The 24,844-nt window shown below is 44.3% G+C and overlaps 1 long non-coding RNA gene across 1 annotated transcript; it reads right to left on the reverse strand.

The window, feature by feature from the left end:
- Positions 1-22,751: 22,751 nt before the first annotated feature.
- Positions 22,752-24,533, reverse strand: LOC115250731 (uncharacterized). Its single transcript, XR_003889301.1, has 4 exons — positions 24,371-24,533; positions 23,231-23,406; positions 22,937-23,119; positions 22,752-22,814 (listed from the first exon to the last, which is right to left on the reverse strand). It is a non-coding gene; the product is annotated as an uncharacterized lncRNA (long non-coding RNA).
- Positions 24,534-24,844: the final 311 nt, after the last annotated feature.

A 24,844-nucleotide genomic window follows, 5' to 3' on the forward strand; every position in this document is an offset into this window, starting at 1 on the left:
TACTGTTCAAACACACCTATTATATATATTTATTTTGCAAGGGACTTAGAAATAGATTTTAAGAAATCTGGATTTTTTAAAAATACATACAACCTGTGATATAAATACATGCATAATGCAGCTATCACATGGTATAAAAAAGTCAATAATTACAACAATATTAACAACAACAATATTAACAACCACAATAGTAAAGATCCCTAAATAAGGTATGCTGAGCATTTATTGACTTTCTTGACACATTATTAATCATTTAATCCATGGCAGTGATTAATAACATGGATTAAACTCACTGCTAGTTATCTAATAGCCCACTCGTGAACAGACACAATAGCAAACATTGGATCTCATTTTTATAATCTCAGACATAATTATATTCATAAAGGCTTTTAAAAAAAATCACCAACTAATGTTTGACTGTGAAAACAAATCAATTAAATTTTCTTCAAAACAGTGCCTCGATGAGCTCTGAGAGCAGTCGAACATGCTGGACTCTGACCTCAGTTGGCCTAATTAGATTAATTGCGATCATTTCCAAGGCTTGTTCTCCCAGGAGAACACAATAAGCCATTACAGCAGCCATTTGAAAGAGGAGCCGCGGTTGTCACGTCACCTGAAAGGCCAGACTGCTGAGCACACAGTCGCAGGTGGCCATGAGGTCACGTCTCAGGATCAGTTTGATTTGGAGACAATGATCAGCCATTCGCAGCTGCCAACACGGAGTTTAATTTGGTCTGAATAGCAAAGTCAGCCCTATTCTCAATCAACAATTCATGTGCACGACATCCAGAGGATCGGAATTACTTTTACTGCGAACCAACTGGTGCAAACAATAAAAACAATAACTATATATTTTTTTAAAGAGCAAATATTTTAAATGCGAATAATCATATTTCCAAGTAGTGCAAAGACATTTAGACTCCTGCAAAGTGTTGAATGGGATTGAGGGGCTTAATGAGCAGGACAGAAGGGGAAAAGGAGGGCAGTGCGGGGGGGGAGTTGAGCGTCATGACAGCCTAGTTGATGAAGCTGTCTCTCGGTCTGCTGGTCCTGGCCAGGAGACACTGCATTCTCCCCGTCTGAGGGCAGCAGGTCGAGGTAGCGGTGTGACCAATGAGTAGGATCACCTGCAATGCAGGAACCTTGGAGGTGCTGTACCAAAGATCTTTTCTGCTGTCCCCACGATACTCTGGAGGGACCTACGGCAGAGTGAGGTGTGGGAGCTGTACCGTGCCGTGATGCAGCTGGCCAGGATGCTTTTGATGGTGCAACGGAGGGGGGGAGCTTCAGCTTTCCTCAGCTTCTGAAGGACGTAGAAGTGTCTGTGAGGCTTCCTAGCGAGTGGTGAGATGCTGGTGGACAAGGAGAGGTCCTGTGTGATACACCCAGGAACTCGACCACTCACCGAGGCCCATCCTGATGATGGGATGATGAGACCCACCACAGTTGTGTAACCTAATGAACACTTTGGAAGTGTGTGATGGAGTGCAGTCATGGGTCAGCAGGGCGGGAAGGAGGGGGCTAAGTACTCATCCTTGTGGTGGGGCCTGCGTTGAGTGTGACAGTGCAGGATGTGCCCTGGATTTGAATAAGCTGTCGAGGGACGAGGGTATTGATTGCTTGCACAGTGATGGTCTTGAGCTCTGTTCCACCCTCCATGCATTTGGTGATGTAGGCGGGGACAACGTGTATTCCTGGAGGTCAGTGGAGTCCTCGCAGGTGGCAGCCTGCTTAAACATATTCCAGTCTGCAGAGATTAAAAAAAATAAATCCTTGAGTGCCTGTGTGGACCCTTCCGGCCACACACGTACCTGTTTACGGATAGGTTTGGTGACCTTTACAAGTGTTCTGTATGCCGGCTTTAGCATAACGGTGAGGTGGGGGTACTGGGGTGGGGGAGGGGGCCCTTGTACGCTCCCATTCGGTTGGTGTAAACACTATACAGTGAGTCATTTCCGTGAAAAATCAATACGTTGGTGTATTTTGGAAAACACATTCTTGGGGTCCGCATGGTTGAAATTGCCGACCCAGATCAGAAAAGCACCAGGGTGGGATGTCAGCTGCTCGCTGATGTGCAGGTAGTTTGTTCAGTGCGTCACTCCTGCTGTTGCTGTCAGAGCGCAGAGGGATGTAAACAGCACCGAGCAGCATGAGCCAACAGAGTGTGTGAAGTATAGCAGCACTGTGGAGCCAAGTGCCATTAATGTAGACACGGTGTCGTCTACCTTGGGATTTACCTCTATTGACGAAAACTCTGTCCACTCGGCAGCCTGTTAATCCCTCGAGCTGAACACAAAAGCATAGCACTCTCTGACAGTCTTCCTAGGAAGGTTGTTGTCCACAGTGCCAGCAGGATGGTTGGAATAGCTGGTTTGTGCTAGCCTACTTCATTACCCCTCCTCTGCCTTTTTTTTGCCTCCACTGTGGGCAAGATGCCGGAGCAGAAGATGGCGCCAGCCCCCTGGAGCACGCCGCAGCCCAGTAACTCCTCAGCGTGTGAGGGGCTTAGCTCAAAAAATATGGATCTGCTGACCTTGAGCAAAAACTCACGGTTGTATGTGTGCATCAGGACACAGAGCTTACAGCTGAACAGCGGTTATAGTGGCTACCATCTCCCACTCATGTGTGCTCCGCAGAACCATCCAGAACCCAATTGGGATGAGAGGCCCCATCCTGGGTGTAGAGATCAAACCCACTCAGAGGATGAGCAGGGGTCTGAGCTTCCTTCATACATCCAAATGCAGCATTCTGCTGAGGAGAACATCCTGCAGGAGCCCTGTTCAGCCACAGATAGCAGCTAAGTGCCCTGTTAGTTCACTCAATCTCCAACCCTTCAAGCTTGATTCCCACAAGCCTCTTCAGAATGGCTTTGCAGCTTTTTTTTCTGCTCCCAAAAGCAGCTGAGTTCAGAAAAACACATTTGTCACACTGGTGAGTCTCATCTTCACAGACATCGGCTTTAGTTGTAAAGCTTGTAATGACAGGTATACGTGCATGTTGTTACCCAGAACATACCTGCTTGCTAAATATAGACAGGTTGTCAGCACTGTCGGCACTAGCAGGGTTTTATAAAGGGTCTAACGACAACTTCTCAAGCAAAAACGAAATAGTGCTGTCACTTGCTCAGCGTTTGAGCTCCCCTGTAATAACAGAGTGGATCATATAAGGCGCCTGAACTCTGGTATCATCTAGGATCCTCTTGCTTATGGGAGAGAATCAATCAGCCCCCCCGACACACACACACACACACACACACACACACACACACACACACACACACACACACACACACACACACACAGGCCCTGTGCAAGTCATGCCCCTTGAAGCTATAAATACAAAATGAGCTATATTCTCAGTGATGGTTCTGAGAGCACTTCTTTATGTAAAATCTGTGGAGGCAATGTTGCCTTTAAACGGAACAATTTTTGTGTGAGGCATTACGAAAATCAAGATCAGATTAAGTGCGACGACCTATGAAGTTCCACATTGTTTTTTCCACTGGTGAATAAACTCCGACCACAGCCAAAGCCGATCATTTGACCCCAAGGATCACCTTCGACGGGCTATAGGTTTACTGACACTGATACATCCATGTCTGAATGACCAGGGCTTAAAGATTTCAACAGCCATTCCATTCCACGTTGTCACATCTCTATTTTCAGGCTGGACCCATCAGCCAAATTCCCACCCATTGCGAATCCAGTGGCTGATGGGAGGTTGCAGGCGTCCTTTTCAAGAAAGTGGAGCAGGTTCTGAAGAGGGAGGCAACCTGATCCGCTCTCTGGCTGGGTCAGGTGGAGTTTGTTTGGGTGGCGTGTGTTTGGAATCCTCCACTTAATGAGAAATTTACGGAGCTGAGGAGAGGTTTTATGTTTACTTGGATGTCACTGATGCTAAATGATCAAGTTTACCAGATGGAACAATTAAAACAATGGTTTTAAGCCATGACTAATTTTCCCCAAATTTACTTGAATGACCTCTCTGTCTGACCCTCGACTAATAAGGAATAGTATTCAAGGGACAACAAGCTTAGAAAACAATCACAAAGACAAGCCAAATTATGATATTATAATAATAAGCTCAAAATAGAACACAGAAAATAGCTTCATTATTGTGAATCAAATAATGTAAAAATAAAGAAATTATATTAATCTAATATTAGCATGAGTCTATATCATCTCAATATTTTTATGCCTAAACCAAACGTCAAAGAAAGTTGCCTTATTGTGCGATGACGAATCTGTCATGAGCTGCACAGTGTCGCCTGCAGACATCACCAGAAGGCGGCGCTGTTTTCACATCAATGATGGAGAAAAATGAGAAGGACGTCTTTAAACGGCTCCTATTGAAGGGTCTCACAAAGGAAACCTGGGTGACTGATGAGAAAATCAAAAGTCAAAACGAGCACAAAACCAGCCCATTACTCATTCATCAATGATGTGTTTGTATTATCGTTTTGTTGCTTAAATTATTTTATATGTTCCTGAAAAAATGAAACAAATTCCACATAATGTTGGGACAAAAAATTATCTATTTGTACTCTAGAAAATAGATATTTTCAAAAACATTTATGCCTTAAATGTAAAAAAACAGAATAAAAGCATACAACAATGATTCCGAAAAAAATATTTGTATATGTGATATGTGGTGGAAATGTAAGTATTTACTGGATAGTAATTTAATAATCAATAAAATATTGATTGTCAATAATGAGCAATAATATTATTTACCATTACATAATTCAAGAACACTGTGAATATCAGCTTAAGTCATTTGGTTCTCAATGATTTGTGATGATCCCTCTTAATCAATAAATTAAATTTCCTTTGACACATTCTGTTTAATAAAAATTAATGAATACAATTAAGCATGTTATTCTTCAGACACGACTATCAATATTTATGTGTAAGACTTCTGGATACAGCATCAATCAGTCAGATATTAGCGAGGAAAATAAGTAAGCATCTTTAAAAAGTAATAGAATGTTAACAAAATGATCAGTGAGGTCAAAACAGCACTACCATTCATCAACGGTTCATTTCGTGCAACTGTCCGAGCCGTAAAGAAATGCTGTTGCCATGATATATTTAAAGGCATCAGGGAGACATAAAGTTGGCAGCACGTGGAAAAAATCTCATCCTGTCAGAACTACAGAAAACTTTAGTTCATTATTTAAAGAAGATATTCAATAAATAAATTATAGAAAAAAACACTTTTTTTTTGACAAATCTTGTGACATCTGTTGTATTCTTTTATGCACTCTCTTACACATTTAGATCCACCTAGATTAGATTATGCACATCCATCCTTCAATTATTTAATTCCTCTCCAGACTCAGGCAGCTTTTGTTTAAACATTTTAATCCACCAGTTTTGGATTAGTTTGGATCCAAATCAAGTTTATATCTGTATGCATATGAATTTAGACCAAAATAAACCACAAATCTGTCCTTGCTACGCGACGTGAAATGACCCATATGTGTAACAAAGGGCCTTTCCCCTCACAACCATTACCTCACCTGTCCTCAAGGTGGCGATAAAGGTCAGTAGTCTCCCCACTGCTCCAACAAATGAGGGAGAGCGTCTATCAGCTTTTAAAAACCGCAATAAATTATTTCCTGCTGTAATATTTATATGTAAAAAACATCTTGATGATATATAGTTAAATGAGAGAAGCAAGTCAGCTGTGGCTGCATTTTAATTAAAACTAGCTTAATGTTTACAGGGCTATAAGGGAGCTTTGTTTTACACCAAGATATATTTAAATTGCATGTGCTGTAAAGGTTAAATGGTGACTACCATAGCATTACCATCACCCTAATGATGGTTTGCAGTGATCCACTTATTCCTGTCTTTCACCAATCAGGCGCAATTTGAGGAATGGTCATATTTATCGGAGGTCATCGCGCTGATTACGTTCTCATTGTCTCCACTTTTTCATTATGTGAGGTTCTGGAGTCTACGGGTGTGCTCTGTCTAAGGATGAGGGGGTGGGGGGGGGGGGGGGGGGTGGGGTGGAAGTGAAGGTGGAAGTAAAGTAACAGAATCAATATCATGCGAAATACTGTATGAAGAGCTTCCTCACCGTCACACGCTGTGGATCTCCAGCTGGGGTAGGATACTTATATACTTTTATGTTCTGTACCATGCATATGGATATATACATTACTTACACTCACTCACACACACACACACACACACACACACACACACACGCACACACCCTGGTCTTACGGCTCACCCTTGTTGGAGTGCTCATTAGTCAGTGCACTGATGCAGAGTCACCCTGTCATTAGCTCAGAGGTCTGTGTCCTCCACTCCCTTCCCTCCGTTTTCTTGTTCTTTTCCCAAGGATTCATCTTCATTTCATCCAGAATGCCAGGGGCATAAATAGACTTAAGATCTACATGACAAAGATTTTCCTAATCCTGCTGACGTCTAAATACCCTCTCTGGACAATCTTTTTTAGCAAAATTGAGATCAGGTATCCTAATTGCCTGTGCTGTGCACGTCACAGGTAGAACTACCGTGCACTCGGATTCTTCTTTTTAGATGGATCCCGAAAGCCAAAATTGGACTCGTTACACTTTTATTAGTGGTACTGAAATTTCTAATAGTTGTACTTATTTTCCCCCCAAAAGCCTAAAAACAGAATAAATCCTATTGATTTGGGAAACAGATGTATTTGTATAACTGCAAGAGCAAAACAGAGGTTTAAACAATGTTTGGGTTCTGGACAGTCAAGTGCGAAGGTTGAAAGCAGAGAATATCCTCACACACGAACAGAGCTGCCATCAACCAGGGGCACTAAACCAGAGGATCTCTGGAAATTTAAAGGATCGTTTACTGGTAGAGACTTTATAGAGCAAACCGTCAAGCAGAGGCTCAACACTGACCTTTGACCTGAAGAAGACGAGTCCAATACATGGAGAAATTCCTGTGGTGTGGACACCATGAACGGGAACATGGATGCTTTAGGATCCTGGTGGAACTTCTTTCACCACTGCTTTCTGTAGAGCTATAAAAGACACCAAGATCTAATGTCACAAACTGATCAAAAACACAGATTCAGCTGTCAACAAAGACTAAATCTTCATACATATCTGTCTTTAATCAACTGGATTTTTTTTTTTAAAGTTCCCTTCGTACTAAATGGCAGGAGGGCTAGAAACTGAGCTTGGTAGATGGAGATGAAAACGCTTACTTCCACTGAAACCAACGCCTGCTAAAGCAGCGTTGTGAGGCCTCTGTGGCCTCAGAGGAGGACCACAGTAGCTCTGAACAGATTTTAATCACAGACCGCAGCGGAAGAGAGAGAAGGAAGCCTGTGGCAGGATATTTGATGGATGAAATGTTGTCTTTTCCCATGACTGACTCTCCATCTTTGCGACAGACCATTCAGAAAAGGCTGTTCAGAGGCGACCAGACACTTGGAGGTGCAAACGGGGGTCTGAAATTTAAGGGGAAAACAATCACCATTTATCCACCATCATGTAGAAATGATGAGAACAAATGGCACAATGAATGACAGCCTCAATGTTTTTCAGTAACTACACAACAAGAAATAATACCTCATAAATGGGATTTCTCAAAAATGCTATAAATCGTATATTTTATCTCACCATCCCTAAATACCACCAATGCAGGAACCTGTGGAGGCACATCAGCGAGCCAGAATGGATGCAGTCAGCATCACCCCCCCCCCCCCCCACTCCTTCTCTCCATCACTTCCTCCCATGACTCTTATGCTTGGATGTCATGAGCCGACCCCAGGGTGATGAATCCACTGCAAAGAGGAGATGTATTTGTTCTGTCTCAGCGTGCTCAGGCCTTCTCCCAAGTCCTAATTTGTCGGGGCGCGGACGAGCGGACTGATGGGCTACATTGCTGCATACGTGTTGTCCGATCAGTCTTCCTCGCCGCTGCTTCTTATCTTTGAGCGGGCCTCTTGTTTACTGACACCATCAGTTAAACGCAACATCCGCCTACTATCTGTTCAACTAATGACCGCACGGTGAAATCAATCAATCAGCAGGCAGCCGGAGAGAGAGAGAGAGAGAGAGAGAGAGAGAGAGAGGGAGAGAGAGAGAGAGAGGGGGAGAGAGAGAGAGAGAGAGAGCAATAAAACAAAAATCCTGGGAGAAGGTGTGCCAGGTAATCTCCCAGCGAACATCCTCGACAAATTCCACACTGCGTTTCTCACAAAACCCCAGTAAATGTATGTCCGTGGTGTTGCCAGCTACCATCAACAACGCAATTAATGAACACAGTGATGATAGCACCAGGAGCACAATCCTCTCTGCTCATCACGCATTCCGCGCCGCGCGCTATTACAAATGACCAAACACTCCATATAATAGCACATCATTTAGCCGATGTCCTTCGCTGGCTCAGCTCCCCACATACTTTGCACTGGCCATCAAAATTTCTGTGATGGAGCACATTAATTACACCCATCCAGCGACAGCCGTGACTACAATTTCACACGTTTGAATGGAGTGCAGCTATTGGCAACCAAGAATAAATAAATAAATATATGGAAAGAGGCAGAGCGTTGAATGTAGAAATGTATTTGTGCAGAGGACTGCAAATGCAGGGTAAGTGGCAGCATGGTTGCTGACAGCTCTGGCGTTTAAGCAATGTGCCGTAATTGCATGCAAATGGGCTAGAATCCGTATCTTAACACATCTTCATTAGCCGCTTCATGAGTGTCTGCGGCTTAGATGGCGGGACAACGGAGGGCTGGAGTTAATTCTTGGTTGGAAGGTTCTGTTTTCATACTGGACAACTAATTAAGTGAGAGATTAAGTTTTGACAGGATGGTCTGAGGCTCTGAATCCCCTGAGTGCTCTCATGAACAAGAGGATGGAATCAGTCAATGGTATCTACTGGGTTTTGAAAGACATCTATAGGTTTCAAAGCAAATGCTTCAGAACCGACTTGACCAGTGCACCAACAGCGGTGTTCCAGCTCCCATCCACAATTTAACAGGCTTCAGCTGTCAATTTTGATATTTCAGTTAATCCCTCCCCAGACGGACCACTGAGCGCCATTAAAACTACATTAAAAAGGGCTGTAAGAATCTACATGGGTAATAAAAGTACCGGAGATAAAGAAGAATATATTAGTCAGTTGGTTAATATGTCTGTGGCTCCTTTTGAGCGGCCCGGTTGCCACGTCATTATCTGATCTGTTCTCCGTATGAGTCTGCGCAGCTTTGAGCATGAGGAGCTGCTTTAATGAGCAATACCTGCGCCTAGAAGTACGTGACGACATTCTATACATCCTCTGCCACGAAGGGTGTCTTTAAACTGCTGTTTTTTTCCCCCCGTGTCTGGAATTGTTTTGACCTGTAATCCCCCAGATTATAGTGGCTAAACTGCCTACTGTGTGTTTTCATGCTCTTTATCAACTCCTGGTATGCTTGGCTGAGAGGACTGCTGGCCTCTGGATGCCCTTAGCCTGACATTCAGGGATCACAGAGGTAGCTTGCTGTGAGTGCGTGTGAGCGTGTGCGTACCTGAGTGTGTCCACATGAGCTCAGGCGTCACAGATGCCCTTGGGGTGGAGACCAACTCCTAGGAGCTAACAGAAGGTCAGAGGGCACAGCAATTAGGAAGCAGTGGGAAACATTAATTGGTCGACATATCACACAGCATTGTTGATATAGATGTGCATTTGAGGCTGGAAGCAACCTCTGAACAATGTCCCTTCCTCATCATATTCCTATTAGGCTTTTGTCAGGTTAATAATTGCCCTCCGCACTATTTTTGTCAGCCCGCCCCCCCTCAAAACAAAACACAACCCATTGAAAGAGAGATAACAAATACGTAAATGGAACCTCAGAGATGACGCCTGGCATTAAGAGGCTCTTTCAACTCCGTGCCCCATCTTCAGGCAATGCGTCTTCTGAATTTACATCATTTTTTTTCTTCCTTCTTTTTTTCCTTTTTTCTTTTTCCCACCTGTGATCCGAGCCTGCCTTGAGCGGTTTTGATTTTCCTCGCTGTGCCTCCAAGCCAGGCTGTGAACTTTCAAAGGCTGCGAGTAAAGCCAGAGTGGAAACTCAGAGAGGGAGATCTAAGCTACAGGACGGACGGACGCGCAGAGACTGCGGCGGCCATCGAAATGCAACTATTAATTGGGATTGACAGGGCCACCCACGTGAGGGAACAACAGTCGGGCGCGTTTACTTAAGGAGGACATAATGGTGGTGTGCACAGAAGAGGTTGTGCCAGCCAACCTCTTCATAGATTTACCACAAAACTGGGTGTGGGTGTTTGCGTGTGTGCGTGTGTGTGTGTGAGAGAGATTGGTTTGGGGTGTGCTGGGGGGAAGGTGATATCACGCATTTCTTTGATTCCACGACAAGGCCTTTCCTGATGTTTCTGTAACACTCTAACCCGCGTCGAAAGGATAAGATAGAACACAGTAGCAGCTCCTCGGGAGGAACAGAGACCATTTTGTCAAGCCACCGGTTGATTGACAGGAGCTGACGATAAAGCGAGAGAGGAGAGACATTGAGGGATAGCGGCCTCAGTGATGGAGTGCTCATGGGGAAGAGTAGCTATTGAATCCTCTTTTTAATCTGTCTGTCAAGGTTATTGAAAGTGCTGTCTTCGTTATTGCATGCCAGCCTTGGACTTTGAGGGGCCATAAGTATGAGAACACACCCTGTTCTGGTGGGCAGATAAACAAGCTGTAAGCCAACACTCACATGAGCCGAGACAGGTGCATAAAGCCGTACACACACACACACACACACACACACGCACACACGCACACACACACGTTAAAAGAGGTCTTTCTCTGCATACTGAAAGACTGATGCCTTATTTTGATAGGAAACAAGCATGAAAAGAATATCGTATATATTATATTATATATATTGAACCTTAGACGTTACAATTTACCTCATGAAGCCTGGTTCTCATGCACTTGTTTCTGCCCTCAGATAATCTGCATGCCCTCCTGTGCGGTTAATCGTGCTCAGGTGAGGCTCAGCGAGGCGGCTCCACTGCAGACTGGAACTGGTTTTCAATCAATATTCATCAGTGGGTCTGGAAATAAGTTGTCAATGGTAATCTCATTGGGATTCAAGTATGCTTTTTAATAATATTGTGTAGTAGTGAATCGCAGTGACAGATGACTCAGTGAGTGGCGGCTGAGAGCTCGTCATGGAGGGAATGCTAATCAAAAGAGGGGATAGTGTCAGGCAGAAATTGATGTGCCCGTAAAAACCCACTGATACCGCTGTTCCTGTTTGGGCCAATAATAATCTCCTCCAGAAATAAACACTTAGTTTATATGCTGTTGTCACTGTGTATCTACCAAACTCTAGTCTCGAAGGGTACCGGGTTGACAATTTTGATTTCTAATCATGCTAAATATTTTTTTGAGGGCGTGTGCCTGGTGGTCTGCTCAGAGGTCAAAGGTTAACACATCACAGTCTGCCAAACTCTTGGAATTCCCGGATCTGACTATGATTTCTTCATTGTAAATCTTAAATACCGACTGACTGCTCTTGACACGTTTTCCTCCGCTCAAATCAAAGCTCTGGAGACCTATTTAGACAATTTGGTTGGCATTTCCAAACCATTTATTTGCTTTAAAACCTCACAGGTTGATTTCAGCCCCCTCATGCTGAAGCCTTGAGTTTAAATGTGACCTGCTACTAGTTTCAACATCTGAAATATTTCAGTAAAATGCAGAACCCAAAGTGAGTCTCTGGGACCCCGGAAGGTTTCCACAATTAAAATAGTTACATTTCTGACACAGGTCATCAAACGTGACATGTTTCAGTGAGCAGATGGTATTTTCTTTACTCTAAGAATGGAAAATAAACTTGTGGAAGAAGCATCCCTGCATCCATTTGTAATATCCTGAGCTGTGCGAATTGCCTGACCAACCATTTGGAACTAAATGTAATTAAGATCTACTCAAGGTTAATTTGGTCAGTGATGGTATTAAGTATGTATGGAATTGCCTTTTTTCTAAATACCAGTCCATTAAATCTGTTATTAGACACTGAGATGAGACCAAGCATATAGCCTACACATTAAAACAAACATTTTTTTATCCTGCTTTTTTTTAAGAGAAAGATTGATAGTGTGCGCTTGGCTTTATTATAACTCATCCTAGGCTCCTCATACACTTTTTTTTCCCTTTTTAAATTCGTTATCATTATGTACGGAACGTTATTCTTGAGCTTTGGTTAATGTAAGATCCTTGACGTCCACCTATAATTGCAAGTATAAAGACAGCCTTTTTCACAATTACACTTTGGTAAGCAAGTACCGCTCCTTGAAAAAAGAATACTGGCATATGACCAGGAGAAACAATCTTTTTCCCCTCTCCTTTATCTCACTAGAAAAAAAAAAACGCCCTTAAAAAATGATTTTCCTTGCTGCTTTGTTGTCCGCAGCAAGGCTGGATTCTGTGGTGCCAAATTACCAAATAGTTTGTCGCGTGCCACCGCTCCCCCAGGTATTCAACCACTCCTGTAGTATTGGCTGCTTTGGCATATGAAAACCTCAAATATTTACTCATTAGAGGCCTCTAATTTGTGCTGTCCCTGAACCATCCAAGGCTATCTGTCAGGATAGGCTGCTGTCTAAGAAACTGCTTTAAGTTAATTCAACAATTCTTTTTATTAACACACTTTGTGTGTGAAACCACTGCTTCCATTTATTCCGCCTCCTTTCATTCATATGTGTGTGCAGAGGCATGCGAATATTTGTTTAAGACGAAGACTGTTATGACCATAACATTATCAGCTACAGTTTATACTCCGCCAGCAATTAGAAATGTCTGCTCGCGTGTACATGCGCACGCCGTGTGTGTCTGTGCTCGCAACATATGCCGGTTCCAACGGGGGAATAGTTTTCCCAAGAGAGTCTTCTACACAGCCCTGCAGTCAGCACCTCAAATTAGCGAGCGCAGCAGCATAGCTGTGTCTCATCCTCTTTAATAGCATTTTAACTGTTATTGGGGCTCTTTATATATGAGCATTTGCCGATGCTGGTCATGCCGACGTGCCTGTGAAAAGGACAGTGGCACAACAGCCCCCAACTGAACTGTGACAGGCCAATTAATGAGCCTTCATTGGGAAACAGTCGTTACGCAGGTCACCTAAGAAGTGTAATTAGAAGACGTTGTAGATTTTTATTTTTACTGAGCGCATTAAATTGAAAGAGCACAATCAATGGCAAGTCTTTATGATGACGTTGGGTGATAGATTTGGTAAAAAGGGGAGTGTTTATGGTGGAGATGCAGAGCGGCTCGCAGTTATATATTTGCTATCACACGCACTTATAACACACATAAATGTCAGCGGAGGGGCCTGATAAATGTGACACAATGGGGATGTGAATGGGAGCCAATTACATTTATAATGTCAAACGTGGTGCAGAAATTAGCTTCAGTATTATTATGTGAAAGCTAATTGCAGGGAAATGCTAAAATGATTTAAATCACCAGGGCTATTTAAAGACATTAAGACATTCTGAAGATAGCTACAGCGCTAACAATTTGTACCACCCGCTTTATAATTACATTTAATAGGTTGTCTTATCAGTACTCTAAAAGTGGATTTGGATTATCGCAGACGGGTCCGGCCGTCAGAACAAAATTGTATTTTCTTTTTTTTCCTCTACTTTTTAAGTTAGGAGTGCTGTCCATTCCACTCATAAGAGAAAGGAGCGAGATAATGTTCTGGGGTTAAACTCTTGGATTGCCTCTTCAAAAGGTAAAATGGAGCACATTGGTGGGGCCATGCTTTGTATTTTCAAGAAGGCAGCGTGGAAGGTCTACCATTGGCATTCAACGCCACTTAACTTCCCACTGCAATAGATTTCCTACAGTATGCAAAGACACATACAGAGCATGTTGCCAAGCCGCGCTCAGGATTGACCCCATCCAGCGGCACTGACCTCACCATTGTTGGAGCTCTCAGCATTCAGATTGTATGCTAATAAGGGCAGAAGACGGAGGGAAAGGAAAGCAGAGGGATGCTTTGTTATTAAGTGTGTGCAACGCTTGAGTTGCTGCTGCTTCATAATTTTCAGGATCCAGCCCTTCATAGATGCTATGAACGACGTTAATTTAAAGAGCAATACAGTAACGCCTATTCAATAAAAGATGACTACATAAAGAGCAGAGGGAAAACTTTTCACTTTCACTGCTTTCACAGCCAAATTCATTTAGTTCTGTGCAGATGAGTGTAAAGGACAAGCAGAACATTGGCTAAGGCAATTTACAACTGAATACCACATCTTGACTCTTGCCTCCAGGTTAAATGTGGCAGAACTTGAGGAGATTTGAAGCAAAGCTAAAGGCTGATGAATGACAAAAACATGATCAGAAGAGCATAATATTGCATGCAGATTTGAAGGGAAGATTGGTGGGGGGGTGGGGTGGGGGGGAAGAGATCTGTATTCTGAGAGCGTGGAAGGACAAGGCTGAGAGCTCCTTGTCCATAGCACCTGAAAGCGTTATCCACAGGTGTACAATCAGCAAAATAAGCAATAGGCCCCTTTACCTTAAGACCACATCATCCCTGAGCCAGCCGAGCAGAACCGGGGTGATACCAGCAGCTTAGATGGAGATTAAGGTCAGCTTTCATTAAGAAGGAAATGTATAATTCATCAAGCATCATTTCCTAATGGTGTATAATATTTACAGCGTGTCTTAATCATTTAACCCCTGGTTCAAACGGATTTCCCTCTCACGGTTTTGTGCACCTTTATTTCCAAAAATACATTAAAAAACGAGGAAAAACTCATCTGGAAACCTTTCAGAGGCACTGTTGCAACAGAGCACCAGAGTCTTCCCTTTGAAAGTTTCGGTGATGATGTTCCTATATGGCGAGACGCAGATTTTTGCCAGTAAATGCCATTATTTACTGACTGGGAGCTGCAAAAAGCCCATTTAAAATTTGCTCAGTAGTCGCTTGTGGTGGGGACATTTGTGCCAATAAGATGGCCTTGATTTGAGCACAGCGGTAATCAAACTCCGCATGCAGTTAATTCTATGTTCCATTATGTGCTTACATGCATGGGCATGAATGACTGCACACGCACGCATGCGCACGCACACACAAACAGATAGTGCTTTATGTGGCAGTGTCTCCATCTCTCTAGCTCACTGTGAGTCATTAGCCATTCCAGACGCAGGGTGATCAGCAGAGCCAGGCTGGCCTGAGACAATTAGCGACCCCAGAGGTGGCTGCACATTACAATGAGCCCTGCGGCCATGATTAAAACATCAGCCACACTCTATGCAACGCAAACGACAAGACAGGAGGGGAAGGGGGAAGGGGGGGTCAGAAAAAAAGGAGTGATGAAGGAGTGTAGAGTTTAGTTGTATCTGCTGCCTCTGTTGCTGATTAAAAGGCAGGTTGTGTTCATTATTGTATGCGCTGGGCTCTATTAGAATGCTTTATCGCTCCCAAACTGGTGTCCAGGCCAGCCGCAGTCTGATCACACCAAGTATGAAAATATTGACACTTGTATAAGCCAGTGGATTACTGCTGCAGCCATGTTGCTATCTCCTTTGGCATTTGTAGCTTTGATATGTATCTCAGGCTGGAGCGATTTAGATCCCAAATCCTTCAGGTGCATCAACGGGCCAAGCGTGTTCAGAGGATGGCTCCGTGGTGAAAGACGCACAACTGTTTTTGTTTGACACCCTCACACCTTATGGACAAAATATTTACATGCTGACCTCACAGTTACTGGTGGATCCTGATATTAGGTGAAAATGAAAAACAATGACGCAGACTTAAGGATCGCTGTCATTACTGCACGCTCGCGCAAGTGTTTCGAGTTGACATTTGAAAGTCGAGACATTTAATTATTACTGCGTGATTCCGACAGGACGCTCACATTAAACCATCCAAATGTGTCAGCCTGAGACGACACCAGTTCCAGTCAAAGAAAAACCAGCCTATGCTCCGTTATTCCCACGGCGATCTGGCCCCATATCCCTGTCCTTGTCGCCTTGCCCTGACCCTCATCTACCCCCCCCTCCTCTTCCTGCAACTCCCGCTGCCCCACCCTGAGCCGCCTCCCCTCGAGATCCTCGCTGTCCTCTGATCTGGAGCGACACCGCCACTTACTCAAGGCGGCGGTCCTCCCAGAGAAGGCTGAGCTATCCCAGAGTCCCTGTGGTGTGCAGCCCTCTGTCCCTGTGTTCTTATGGTTCAGTCACCATTGAGCAAAGCCACATGGGAGCTCCACTACCCTGCACGCTGAACTCACAGTGGTCCCACCGAAGCTCCCAGCATGCCCACCGCGAGGAGTATTGTTCTTCGGTGGCGCCCAGGACGATGGGTTTCAACTTCAAGGCAGACAAAGAAATCCCACTAGCTATTATACGTGGTCTCCGTGTAAGGGCTTTATGTTTCAAAAACACAAATCCAGAGAAAAGGCAATAAATGCCTCATAATTACAGAGAGGTGTGCTGCATAAGCCTAAATGAGGGGAAGATAATACTTGTCTAATGCAATATCGCATGTAATGTGTCCAAGTTGTGGCTGCCCGATGCTGTCACGTTGCATCTTCTCCTGTTCTGACACATGATATAATGGCTAATTAAATGTGATGGCTGGTATTATTCAATTCGGAAACAGTCGTACCTCAAAGAGCAAAGAAAATTACAAAATTGATTTGATGACAGCTAAATTGCAAGAGAAGGCCCTGATTTAACCAGCCAATGTAAATGAGTCCAATTTAGAATCGTGTAATGCGGCAGGGAGAACGCGGCGGAAAATGATCAGGCCGGCCAGTCACAGATATTAAAATGAATTATATCTAATCGGAATTTTAGTCACGCTACATTAACTAATAGAAAGTTATTAACATTTCAAGAGCGCGAGGATGGGGGGGGGGGGAAGCTTTTGCCTGCAAAATTAACAGTGGCTGGGCTGACCCTTGGGCCTGCGGATGCGAACACTGTAATGACAGCATAATGGCATATTTACATTTAAAACCTCACTGGCTAATATTCCAACTCAGAATTAGACGCTAAGTCAAGGAATATTTGGTTTGCCCTGCTGGCCTCTCTGCTCAGGGTTTCGCTGATTTCAATAGTACAGCCTAACTTTTAATTTCCTTTACTATTTCTTCTCCAGTTTTTTACACTCCTTCCACTTGTCACTCTTTGGTCTTGTAGTGTATCTTTTATGCGATATGCTACACGCCTTTTTAAATCTCTTTATCACGTACATCCATAGAAATATTGTCCCACCATTGTTTGTCTCTCTCCTGATTGGTATAGACTGTTGGGAGGCTATAGAAGGCCATCTCTGACAGCTATTTCACCTCTGGCAACAGGGTTTTGTATTTCAAGTGTTTCACTTTTATATTCATTTTCTTTACTCACCAATATCATATCAGCCTCCCTCGCATGCTTTTTAAGTTCAAGGGCTGCAGAGAACAGAGAGTGCTTAAAGACAGAGCTTTGAGGCTGTTGATACCTGCTAGGTTTTGCAAATTGTCAAAGTACAGTGAACAACCATAATGAAACAGCCCCCAACAGTCTGCCAAGGACAGCCGCATTCAAAGATGTTTCATCACTTGTCACACGCTGCCTACTGAGCCATTAGCGTTCACAACATATTAGAAGTTTCACGGACATCACAAGACAATTCAGATGAATTTAAAACATAGCCAGTCCTCAATAAAAGTATCAAAATCTTTCAGTATTCACAAAGTTTGCTTTCACAACCAGGGGTTATTCAAATTCTAGTGGGATTTTTTTTTTCCCATCTCTGTAAGTGAATAGTACAATTTACAAGCACACGATGTGAATGGCTTTGTGTGCCATTGTTTCTGGGCTTTGCTGGAGTTGGGCTGACCTCTGGCTCAACACGTTCAGCGCCAGACATCACCGCTCCTCTGCTCATTTCCACCCCTCCTCTTGTCTGCAACAGCTCTGCTCATCTGCAGGAAGAAATGAAATTTTTACATCGGAGAGTCTACCTTTAGATTTTCTTCCTGAATTTAACACAAGGGTTGAGGAGCGTTCCGCGCAGCGGATTCACTGTGCGATCAAATCCCTTAACGACGGGTTTAGGTGAACTTTAACATGTGCTTTGTATGCACAAACAAACCTGAATGAGCAACATTTTGTCAGGTTTCAGTTTTTTCCAGGACCCAAAATCAGGCCAAACCCAGTGGGAAAAAGTCCAAAAAGCAAGGCTTTATTAAAAGATCAATTTGGCAGTCCTCCTGGACCGCAGGGGAGCTCTCGTCCAGTCTTCCGGGGCACACAGAGAGCTCCAGTGCAGAGCCAACACGGGAGTCAGGTCCTGTGCGTTCTCCAGTCCAGCAGGGTGGCGTGGAGACCTCAACCGAGTTGCAAACAACCAATAACGAGGAAACAGGAGTCAGTTTTGCCATTCGGATACAAAAAGTCTCCATCCCTGGTATACAGGCGCTCCGCCCTTAAGGCTCCGCCCGACAGGTGTGCCTGCCTGCAGCGCCAGCTGCAGCAAATGACCAGCTCCTCAACGCCCCCTGCAGGAAGAAACAAGCAGGACCACAACAACACACGACCCGGAACCCCCGGACCCCTACACATTTGGGATCTGGCGTGTCGGCATTTAAGGAAATCAGGAAATCAGGACTGACTGTGTCCTTTCACTGAGACACATTAAGCCTTAGACTTTCGGTGACTCTTTGTCTTGCTATAATCTCACCTGTGTATGTCATGTGCTGTTTTTAGGGTTATCTCCTTATTCATTTACAAGCATCACTCACGGCCACCAATCAGCCCAAATTCAACCACAGACAGCAAATATATGAAAGTGCCGTATATAATGTGACGCCATTGGCTTCCTTGAGAAATTGATCGCACGCAACTTGACATTAAGTTTTCTCTGGCTCTCTGTCCCTCAGGTGATGAACGCGGAGGCAGAAATGGCTTCCGTTTTTTGCCGCAGTGGTCTCCCTTGCAGAGAAACAGCTGAAATATCAAGTGCAGGTTACAGCGTCCTCCAAGCGGCACGGGTCTGAATTTACCGGCAAACGGCTCTAAGATGTTCAAAGTGAGCCGGTGTGTGAGGGATGATGCAGCATGCTGTCTTTGAAACACGCAGAGCACTTTATTTCTTGTTTTCCTGATACTTTGAGCTTTCAAAGAAGGCCCTCATATCCTGCTCATTGTGCACTGAGATAGTTGGAGATGTACGCAGCCACCTGGCGTTACTTTATATAATTAGACTGCTTGTAATGGCAGGTTGTGATGCTGCCGGCCGAGAGAGTGTGGGCATCTGCTGATTTATTTTTTATGTCTCTGGGAGTGTGTGTGTGTGTGTGTGTGTGTGCAGGGTGGGCAGCAGGGCACATATGCACCATGTGTGAACTTGCAGGTAGCTGTTTTTGTGCTGAGGTGTCTGCATCACGGTCAACACAAGTAACCAGGTCTGTTAGCGCCCTTCGGATGAAAAAGAAAGGAAAAAATGAACAGTTTGTCTCCCCCCACCACTTTACAAATGAAATCAGTGCTGTGAGGCGGTGGATTAATATCATAAGGAAGGCCAGAGTGGGCCATTAGAGTGGTGTAATGTTGCTCCGGGGCCTTGTGATGGATGGCCATCGGCGCTGCAGCCCTATTTGCACACAGTCACCTCTGTGGTGGCTGCCATTAGCAGGACATGGGAGGTAAGGGGGTAAGGGATGGCGGAGAGGTGGCTGGACCAAGGTTTTATTAGAGAGGAGTGCATGTGTTTGTATTTCACCTCTGTGTGAGTGCACGGGTGCACTCCCGAGTTCGGGGTTTGTTGGAGAAATGAGGAGCGTGTGTTTGCAGTGCGTGCACGTGCAGCGGACAGATGTTGTGCTCCCCGCCCTCCACTCTGTCTACCATGTTGGTCTCTCTCAATGGACAGAGGTAGTAGGCAGCAACTGCTGCGCTCAGTGTAATTAAGACAAATTAGCCCGGATGGCAGCTTGCAATAACAACAACATATGCTGGGAGCTTCACGTACAGAAGAATAGGATCAAAACCATCATTAGCAAACCACTTAGAGTAAACACGATTATTCCACCGTGTCAGACCGAAGTTCCTTGATTTCTTTAGTCTGATCCACTCCTTTGTAACAAGTATGTTTTATGTTATTTCACCTCCTTCATGGTGATATTTTGGATGTCACAGACGTACAGGAGCAGCTTTTCATTGTAAGGATTAGCTGTGATGTCATGGTTTTATCCACCAATGCTTTAAGTATAGTCCTAGTAGTTTTAGTATAAAAGAGCCTTAAATGTGAATCTGGTTTTAATAATAAAGCTGCACCTTGGGAACAGTTGAGATGCTTTTGTTTTCCTCTTTATGTCCATCTTCCTCTCAATCTTACATTTTTACTGTTGGTTCACTTGTGTAGTTTAATCGGGAATTTCCCCCCTCTCTCTCACAGGATTTAGAATGTAATGTGAGTTGTTTGTCAAAGGTACAACAACAAAAAGTCAACATTTGAACATAAAGTGGGAATTGTGAGGGGAAAAAAATATTTTAAAGGTCATGATCATGAGACTAAATTCAGAGAGAAGAAATCACCTAACCCTGATCAGATAAAAAGCCAGAGTTCTGTATCCATCACCAGAACTCTGACTCAATCATGCATCATCTACTAATTGTTTGGACCAGGTTTCTTTATTCTAACTTAAACTAACATGTCATTGATGGGGTCCTCACATTGGCAGGGAACCAGACACCTTTCCCCATTATCTCCAGCCTTATTAGGCACGTTTCCACTGCAGGAGTTCCTGGTTCCTACCAGGGGCAGGAACCATACAGGAACCGTAGAGGAACCGTTCCTCTCACTTGGCCCTCTCCATGGGGTAGGACCCCTCGGTGACGTCATGAGTTTCGATCACTTCAGAATCGTTGTTCAACAGTTTTGAGCGTGACATCACCGGGGTGAGCCGCCAATGAGGAAGGAGGTAAACCCGGAATAATAGTCTACTCTAAGACAATATGATTCCCTCCAGCTCCACGAAGTGTCGTTGTGGACTTTTGACATGTGACATGTTTGACTGCTCCGATCTTTTACTGGGTCTGTGAAAATGTCAGGGTGTTACTGAATATTAAACAGCACGTTTTGATACTTTTAAAGTATAAACCATGACAGGCCGTTTGTGTGCTCGTGTACCTGGTGGATGCTAAGAAGCAGAGGAGAAGCTGTGTCTGCTAGGCTAACGCTCCGCTTCTGCTGGGTCCACATTGTTCTCTGCCTCTCAGTAAACCTTGAGCCCCACTGGTTAGGCCCCATGAAAAGTTCCTATAAATGGGTGTTTGGAGGAGTTTCCCGCAGCTGGCCCTGAAAACCATGAAGTTCTTGCAGTGGAAATGCTTCTATTGTGGGCTAATGCTAAAAGGCTTGCATTTTGGATTTGAATTGAAAGGTGCCCTGATTTCTTTTAAAGAATCTCTCTCCTTTGCCCTCCCGTTGTGTTATTTTTCCTCTTCGTCTCTCTTGTCCTCCTCCTCCTCCATGTCTTTGTCTCGCTCTATCGCTCTCCTTGTCACTTTCCTTCCCTCCTCACATCTCTTTCTCTCCATCTTCCTAAACATTTCAAAAGAATGAATTACTTTAGGCTGTTTCTCGGCCCTGGCCAAGAATCCATTTTTGTGGGTCAAGTGTTTCAAACTGTCATCTTAGACATCAACCATCGCTTACAATAACTGCATGAACGGGCCTTGACTTGGAATGTTTTCATTGCTTTCTCCCTCCTCTCTTCATATACATGCTAAAAAGAAGTACTATGTTGTTGGTACAGAGAGTGTAGGAATGAAGTGATGGGAGGTTAGGTTGGAGAGCGTAGCTGTGAAAAGGGTGTAGAAGCAGAAATCAATACTGGATTAATGAATTCAAGTCAAACAGATGCAAAGTTGAAGGAGGAGTGGAGAAAAACGAGGGCTGGAGTGATGAAAAGATGTGACGAGAGGATAAAGAAAGTGGGATATGCCAAGTTTTTCTTTTGTACATAATTCATTAAAGAAGAAAATGCAAACAAAGACTTAGTCTATTAAGTGAATTGAAAATGGCAATAAAGTGTTCGTGCGTATGTGCACGTGTGCGTGCGTGCGTGCGTGTGCATGTTAGGGACAGCAGGGCGTCGATGGCATTGGACTTGAGCAGACAATCTATTTGCAGTGTGCTCAGGGGAGCTTCTAAACAAATGTTGAGTAATTTCAGCCAGGAGTAATTACCCTTGCCACTGACAAGGAGAGTGTGTTAGCACTCCCCTTCACCCCCGGCCCTGTCCAGAAGGCTTCCAGTTTGTGCGCAAACACGCGTGCACCCACACACACACACACACACACACACACACACACACGGGTGCAGAACTTTATCGTGTGGCATTTGTTACGGCTGACAATGAGCTGATGAAATATTGCTGCAGGAAATACACAAATAAACACACTCCTTGTTTCCTCTTGAGCAAAACCATGCTAATATGAGTCCTGATGCTAGCTTAAGCTGCTTCATTTGTCACCAGGAGTTTTTAATGCATCTTATATCCAAACTTTTTTTAGCCTGTGAGATCTTAAGGAAACAGCCAGTTACGGAAGCAAGCATCTGTGTTCTGAAATGTAAACCTGTTTAGACAACGAGTGTCATTAGCTTTAATCTGCTATTTTATTCGCTTTTCCAACTGCAGATAATAAATCCCACACAGCTGCTCCGCAGGTAACATATGGCCGAGCCGAGCTGCTGTGTTTGCCGTTGAGGCGAAAAAGAAAGGAAAACGACATTGAGGAAAAGGAACAAATGAGACGTCCCACTCACCTTCGGCAGGAGTCCGTATGCTATCGATTGGGAAAAGAAGCAATCAAAGTCACATTCATCGCTTCATTGTTTTACATTTTAATCATTATACAGGACTTAATTACAGGATAAAAATGTAATGAACAAGCAAATTAATTTTCACCTTAACCTTTGAAAGGCAAGCGGAGCAGATACAGGCGTTATCCCATCTGATCGATTATGATCTCTTGGTTCAAACAGAATGTATTCCCATGCAAATTCAGCCAGATCAATGACCATCCCCTTGGGATCGATGGAACAGCTTTTCCAGGTCTTCCACGAGGCATCAGCATGATACAAAGATGAACTGAGGTGGGGTAAATACGATGGGAGAAACAACACAGGGTAACAGCGAATTATCACGAATCAAAACTGGCAACTTGTTAGAATGCGAAAGGTAGAAAACGCTAAAACAAACCAAGCCGGAGGCCCAGACGCAAAGGTGAGGACAGGCGCTCGCAGAAGAATGTTCACAGATGTGCGTCCATGTGGGCTGCACAGGTGGATTTAAGGAAGAGGCCTTACTTAGCACCGAGCTCCTAATTCTCCCATAATTCATTTCTGCTCTACATCTGCTCTGGATGCTGGGATGACCTGGGAATGATAATGAAGAGGAGGGTGAGAGGAAGAGAGAGAGAGGAAGAAAGGGCATGAAAACATCACAGCGCGTGGCTCCTTCCCTATCTTCCCTTTGAATGTGTTCGGAAAGGATTTAGGGCTTTTCACAGAGTCTTTTAAGAGGAGATGGATCTTATTAGCGCTGATTGCTAGTCGTAGGACGTTCCCAGCCTCGGGAGCCCACCTTCGTTAACCCTTCCACCGATCAACGGGGACTGGAGCATCACTGTGGCTAGTGTTCCACAGCATTTCATCAAATCTAAAGCCCCTCCTGATCAGATCCACTCAAATTCTTTATGTATTTAGGCTTAACAATGTCAATGTTAGAAGATCCCTTAAATACCCTGGTATCAATGAGCACCAGTGAGCGGTCTCATCATTGTGGCACCGGTTTCAACGGCAACTTTGGGGACTGTGTGAAGGCATACTTGGTCTGGATTTGGCTTCCTCGACCACGTCTGGATTCGGCTGCCTCAGTCACGTCTCCAGGTTTTCCAGGATTTCTCTTAATTGAGCCATATTCATGCCAGGCTTAAATAAGTATTCCGAACGGGTTGAATTACTTCTCTGTAACTAATTGATCTTGCCTGAAACAATGGCAGGAATAGAGTGGTCCCAGCAGGACACGGGCCTCCCCTCCAGGAAAGCAAATGCGAATGCCGGCCCTAATTGAAATTATTTCGATTAATGTGGGGCCTAATCGAGGCTAACTATGCAGCATCACAGCGGGTCATGCTGTCGGAGCCTGTTCCTTTTTGCACAGCCCGGTGGGTTTTTTTCTTTGTTTTTTTTTTTGACAATCTCGCTCTCTTCCCTGCACAAAGCAACAATTCATCTTGCGGAGAACAGCGAGGAGACACACAGAGGGGGGAAATAAATAAATAAGGGTGCCCGCGGCGGGGCCAATCGATAAACAGAGTAGACGCTGTGATTTATTTACCACTGTGTGTTATGTAGAGGCGGGAGCCGGGATGAGAAAATCCTTCTGATATGGCCACAGGCAGCCGACATAATGGGCCCCTCTCAATCTTCAGTGAGTGGCTCGTCGGATTGTCAGAAAGGTTTCCGCCGCTGCGCAAAAGCTCCATCCGATCAAACCCCCGAGACGCAGGCGACCAGACAGATGATTACTCACTGTAAATGATACAGGAGGGAGGAGAAAAATAACTACCACAGATATTGATGACTCAATAGAGTCGGTGACAGAGCATTCCATTTGTGTCCAGATAAAGTGTTGACTGCCTGGGATCCATCATAATATAGGTCCTTTATTGAGCCTAAAAACCCTCTTTAATGTCATTACATCCAGATCTGGCCTCTTCCTTCCCTTTTTTAAAAAAAATCCTGGAAGCTAACACGTATCCGGCCACCTGCCTTCCGTAATGTGTGAGGCAGAGAAACGGTGGGGGGTGGG

This window comes from Takifugu rubripes, chromosome 8 (genome assembly GCF_901000725.2).
Source record: "Takifugu rubripes chromosome 8, fTakRub1.2, whole genome shotgun sequence".
NCBI classification, from domain to species: domain Eukaryota; kingdom Metazoa; phylum Chordata; class Actinopteri; order Tetraodontiformes; family Tetraodontidae; genus Takifugu; species Takifugu rubripes.